At 35.6% G+C, this 6000-nt stretch overlaps 1 protein-coding gene and 1 long non-coding RNA gene across 10 annotated transcripts in view; one reads left to right on the top strand and one right to left on the bottom strand.

Annotated features, from left to right (window-relative positions):
• The window catches only part of LOC102680433, a 13910-nt gene extending 13329 nt beyond the window's left edge, over positions 1 to 581 (bottom strand). For all 3 annotated transcript variants that reach the window (XR_421652.2, XR_004150354.1, XR_421651.2), the window contains exon 1: positions 570 to 581. This is a non-coding gene — a long non-coding RNA (uncharacterized LOC102680433). The remainder of the gene's footprint in view (positions 1 to 569) is intronic.
• LOC102681021 (teneurin-a) overlaps positions 1 to 6000 on the top strand; it is a 401303-nt gene that overhangs the window by 311023 nt on the left and 84280 nt on the right. The window lies entirely within an intron of this gene.

Raw genomic sequence — 6000 nt, 5'->3', positions numbered from 1 at the left:
ATTCAAATCAAAATAAATCAAATGTAAATAATTTTCTCTCAGAAAACATTCTTCTCATCTTCTCTTCTTTTAGATCCTTTTTTACAAACATTCAAAATTATCTTCCATATATATTCAATAAACTATTAATTACCTCTAACGTAACTTTACTCCAAAGAAAATATGATTCAATGTAAATAATTTTCTAGAAAACATAGATGTACATATACATTTATTCTCATTCTTCCAAAATAATATACGACTGAGTAGTATGAGGCTATTAATATCACTTCTCATTAAGATACTTCTCATTAACTTAACATTTTTACATGTCACATATATATTTTCAAATTTTGCACAAATATGTGCAATCCAGTTATCTCTGTTATTGGAAAACTTCGAAAATCTTCGATGAGAGGGGAGGGAGAGGGGAAGGAACGTGTCGAAAATGGGATGGAAAAGGGTTGGATCGTGAGACGAGGGTTGAACAGGGGAGGGACGGCGAGTTGGAAGGGCAATATAGGTGCACGCACGATGGAATTGTGGCTCGTTTGAAGGTTCACGCCCGAAGAACGGGGTTAATGACAAACCCCGTACTCGAGACCGTTTCGAAATCGATTCGTGTTCGATGAGAATGCGCTGATTCGAAACGGAAAACTTGCAACTATCGGCATCCAGGGGAGAGGGATAAGGGTTGGATGGGGATGTGCCCCTTTGAGGGAGAGATCGGAGGCGGCGCTTATTGCGCGACGCCTCTGAGTGAAACGATTGAAAAAATTATATTTATATATATATATAGTGGAATATTTGCTCGATTTAGCGATATTCAATTAACGATTTAAATCATACTCTATCCTTTTAATCTCCACTTTCGATTCGTGTGAAATCGATATACTTCAAAAAATTTAGATTTTCTTGTGTCGATGATTTTCAATTCGTGAATCGCCATAAATTGTGTATTCCATGCGCTATGAAATCATCAATGATACGACATTAAAACAAATCAAAATCGGGAAAAAATAAAATCAGATTAAGGAAACAATTATTAAGGGTTAATATAATTAATTCTTAAAAGCAGTACTCTTGAATATTTTGTAATTTTTTAAATTTTTCTTTTATATATATATAAGATTGTAATTCAAGAAAGGTTGAAAAATATTAACTTATATCGGTATAATTTTCGATTTTTAACACGTGGAGGTACGCATGCTGTTTTATAAAACGCAAAACGGGAACTGGAAGTATTCGATGAGGCGTGAGCGCTCGTTTCAGAATCGTAGTCGCAATTAAAAGCGAATATTAATTAGGGTCAGGGCCCAGTGCCATCAGGTGCATCGATCGCAATCGAAATGGTCAGTTATACCAATTGAATTGCCACATTACGCACACAAGTTTATTATTATCTTTCGTTATTATTCTTTATGGTCTCTTTTCGGCATTTAAATACATATATAGAATCAGGTAAATAGAATCATTTAAATCATTTAAAAAATTTCTCATCATTTTTTCAAATATGATAATGGAGGTATAAAGGAATGTCAATTATAACTTTATTTTTAAAAGATTTTTGATAATTTTGAGATTATGAGTAATATGAGTAAAAAATGTTGTTTGTTTATTTTTTATAATATACAATATTATCCAAAAAAATTTTCGTTTACTAATTAAGATTGTATTTGCTTTCAAATACTTTATTTCTCTATCTTCCTTGGCAAAAAGTTGAATACATTTTCTGGAACCCACCCAGGTCCATTCTACGTTATAAAGTTTAACGTACCATGACTGCTAGGTATTATCATTTGAGAATTCTAACTTAATTTCGTGTTACTGCTAATTACTCATATAAATATCACGCGCTTTACTTTAAATAAAAATATATTTTAAAATGTTCAAGAATGTATTTAAAAAAAAGAACAATTTTCAAATAAACTAAAGAATGCTATAGTTAATCGAATATCTTAGAAACACGTTGTTTAATTTTCACAAATTACCATCTAACGCAAAGAGAAAAAGAAAAAGGAAAAAGAAAAGCGAGACTAGCGAGGAGGAAAAAAATTCCAACTAAACTTCCACGAACTTTGCGAGTCTGGTATCGATGAAGGCAAGGAAAGAACTTCAACTTTCAAATTTGCCGCGTCGGAAAATTTAAATCTCCCGCTCTTTCTCTTTAGAACCAACGATAATTTGCCAATTTTCTGATAACGCTTGAGAATTACAAAATTTCTACTCCACGTGTAGTATTCAATTATTTCTCGTATATCTTGCTTATTTTTCTCACTCAAATCCTAACTTTCGTGATCACCCATGTTATCAACTGAAGGTCAATACGTATTTTACACATATGAAGATTTATAAATGAAAAAATTCAATTTCTTATACTCTGCACTATAATTTAAAACGAGATTTCTTGATGATTCACGCATGTGCCGTGTGTAAATACACGTGTCTCTTTATTACACATTCCAAAACTATGATCCCTAGCGTAAACAATAAGACGCTTATCCACGCTGCTCGAAATGGAAGAAGTTCCTCGGATTCGTGAGCGCATGCGCAGCTCGCCCGGCGAGGAGTGTATCAAAGCTGGAAGCTAAGACAAACAAGGTGATACAGTGACGGCAATCCTCGAAGCTTGTTCCAAAGTACGAAAGGAAGGGAGAGGTTGGAAGCATTTGCATCGACGCAAACACGGAAATCCCAATGCAACCTGTTTGCCCTGAGTGGAAGTTCCCTGAATGTAATGGAAGTCTTTCCGTTAAACGTTGTCTCGTTTTCGTTTTTGTTCTCCTCCTGTCTCCTTATCGCAAATACCTTTCCAGTTATCGATACACAGTATACACAGCTAAAACTAAATAGATAACGTTGCTTTGAAAATTGAGAAATGCCATTCTTTAAAAAAAAAAAAAAAAAAATCAAAAATATTCCGAAACACAAACACAATTACCTTTATTCACTCTCTGCTACTATTACGATTTTGCTTTATCCGTTGCCTAGAAAAAAAAATCGCACGTGCGCAAAAATCGGTATCCAGAACTGAAAGCAAAAAGGGGATATCCGCCACTTCCGCGTCCGATCGATATGCACTTGCGCGGGGGTGGATGGAGCCGAAAGGTAACGCGGCGTACCGAAAGGCAAACAAAGTGATAGGAGAGAGGGAGAGTTGCGTGGAAGAGGAGAAACGAAGATGGGGGGGGGGAGAAAGTTGTATAGATGGCAAAGGAGGGTTAGAGGAACCGCGTGAAGTATGTAAAAAGGCAAGCAAGCGGGGCGGCTGCACGGCGCCGACATTTCGCGGTGATGCGACCGACCCCGTAGCCATGCATCACACTGTCCCACCTAGGACTACTCTCTATGTACTGTTCACCGTTGGAAAAAAAGTCTCGTGGAATGCCGCGGTCTGATTGGTTAACGTGGAAGGAAACGCCTATTTTCACACGTATATTTGTTTTTAACGTGGTATTTGTGACGGAGGCAATAAAACAACTGTATCTGCAATTAGGGTATATACATAACGATCGATATGATATAAAAAAATTTTTATCTGTTATAATATTCATATATGATTTGATTTGTAATAGTTTGACTTGTAAATGTAATTTCGTATTCGAGTAAAATAATGATTGTATATGTATAGCTAGATATATTATAAATATAATTAATTAATAGTTAGAAAATATTTCAACTTTCAGTTTTAAATGATTATCCTAATATAACTTAACAAATGAAAATAATTTTTACGATTTTGAATATTCAATAAATTATAGCTCTTCTATGTAGCGTGTGGTGTTAGGTTTGTCAACAAGGTAATAAAGATTCTAGCGGAGGACCCCTCTTGCCCCGCACCGTCCCGCGAGACTTTTTTTCAGCAGTGCCACACTATCCTCGTCCGATCCTCTATTCATTCTTACTCTTTTCCTCTTTCTCCTCGTTCTTTTGATTCTTCCTTATTCTTTACTTCGTTGCGTTTCTCCATTTCCTATCTCTGCTTTCTTCCTCCAATATTTTCCAACCTGTTCCACCGTATAAAACTCAACCTCGTTTTTTTTTTTTTTTTTTTTTTTTCATCTTTTCTCAATCGATGTGTTCTCTCAAGCCCGTTGTCTACGAGCCTTTATTTCTCTTTGGTGGCTTCTATTGGTGCTGAACTATCGGTCATCCGCCTTTCCCATTCCCGTCTGCTTCACATCCTTTTTTTTTTTTTTTTTTTTTTTTTTCATCTTTTCTCAATCGATGTGTTCTCTCAAGCCCGTTGTCTACGAGCCTTTATTTCTCTTTGGTGGCTTCTATTGGTGCTGAACTATCGGTCATCCGCATTTCCCATTCCAGTCTGCTTCACATCCTTTTTTTTTTTTTTCTTTTTTCTTTTTCCCGCGTTTTTACAATAGGTCGTCATAAAGAGACCGTCGTGTTTCTTCGAGCAATTTACCCGTTTTGTCGCATGACCTCCGAAACAACCTCCCATCACGTTTCTCTGTGTCTCTCCTTTTGCACCCCGCCTTTCGTGCCTAGAATCGTTTCTTCGCTACATTGTTGTTGTCTCACGGCCAACGAATGGCCAAGAGGTGTGCTGCAGAATCGGCTCGAATCTAAACTTTGGAAGAAGTAATTTGTAATATTTCGAGGAACACAATAACCCCAGAAATTATCAATAGATGCATAATAAAGAAAACCTGAATGAATTTTCGTGCACAGAAATGATGAAAGTGGAAAAAGCGATCAATAGAGTTGAGATTGAAATTGTTGGACAATAAGATTTTTCTTTGACATTTCTAAGTCAACTTTCTCAATACCTATAATAATTTGAACAAATCTATATATCGTTTCCAGTTAAATAATATTTCATCCGATGTATATTCGCGTTTTCGATTAAATTCCCACGCTTTCCTGTTTGTCTCCATCTATTTCAACAAACGGGGACATCTTTAATCCGAAATTCCACGCAAAATCCCCCAAGGTGTGTCGGGGGTTTTCCATGGATTGTTTTAAACCGTTAAAACGAGAAGGGCGCGCGACCGGAAGTGTTTCTGGTTTCGCCGTTCTTCGGGATCCAAAATATCTTTTAAAGATGAAAAGAGTCAGAGAACACGTATAAAAGAGAGAAGAGAGATTCACAAGTGGAACAAGGACCTCTCTCTCTCTCTTCGTGACAGCGCAGATGAGCGATGGTACGACTTTTCTTTCCGCCAAGAATATTATTCCGCTTGTTATGGGATATCGACGGTATTTTTCCGTCAACTGGGAACAATCACGCTGTAAATGTATATTTTGACGAATGTGTGACTGAAATCTGAAATTGTTTCTTATTCTTTGCATGAAAATATCGTGAGAATGATTGTTACTCTTGGCACAGAAGGATGCATAGGGGAAATAGCTTTGATTAGAAAAAGATGAATTAAGTGATATTTCGTTTAATTCGAAAATAAAGTAAATGGAATATGTTAGGAAAATTTGTATGGAAAATATGTAATATTGAATAATGTTTAAATTTATCAACATCTATACATCTCCAAAAAGGAAATAACGAAAATTTAAATAAATTAGTACATTATGCATTCCATATTTTATGAAAATATCTTGGCACAGTTTAAAGCATCGAGCTAAAAAAATATTCAATGTTTAAAAGCATATTAACACATCGAAAGCCGCTGACGTAAAATTACGTCCTTTTCCAAGATATAACTGGACGGCTGGTGTATCGGTGTGCCGGAAAGTGGAATGCAATTTTAACATCTGTTTTAACCATTTATATGTCCCTTTCCGTTTATTTGCGTTCATTTACATTTGCATTTTAATGCTTTTACGTTTATATTGCGGACTAACGATCAATTTGTGGACCGTGTGCATTAGGTACGTTGCGTATGAGAAATACCAATTTTATAAAGTTTGTAATTACCAGGTTGATATCGTGTTTTAAATTTTGTCCCATATTTAATTATTAGAAACCGCATGAAAGAAATATAAATTCACCGAAATCCACTGAATATTAAAATATGGTGAAATAAAATTATTGCACTTTATCTGGCG

The sequence above is a fragment of the Apis dorsata genome, unplaced genomic scaffold, assembly GCF_000469605.1.
Source record: "Apis dorsata unplaced genomic scaffold, Apis dorsata 1.3 scaffold_197, whole genome shotgun sequence".
In the NCBI taxonomy this organism is placed as follows: domain Eukaryota; kingdom Metazoa; phylum Arthropoda; class Insecta; order Hymenoptera; family Apidae; genus Apis; species Apis dorsata.
The sequence above is the reverse complement of the archived record's forward strand: the minus strand, read 5'-3'. Positions and strand labels throughout refer to the sequence as shown.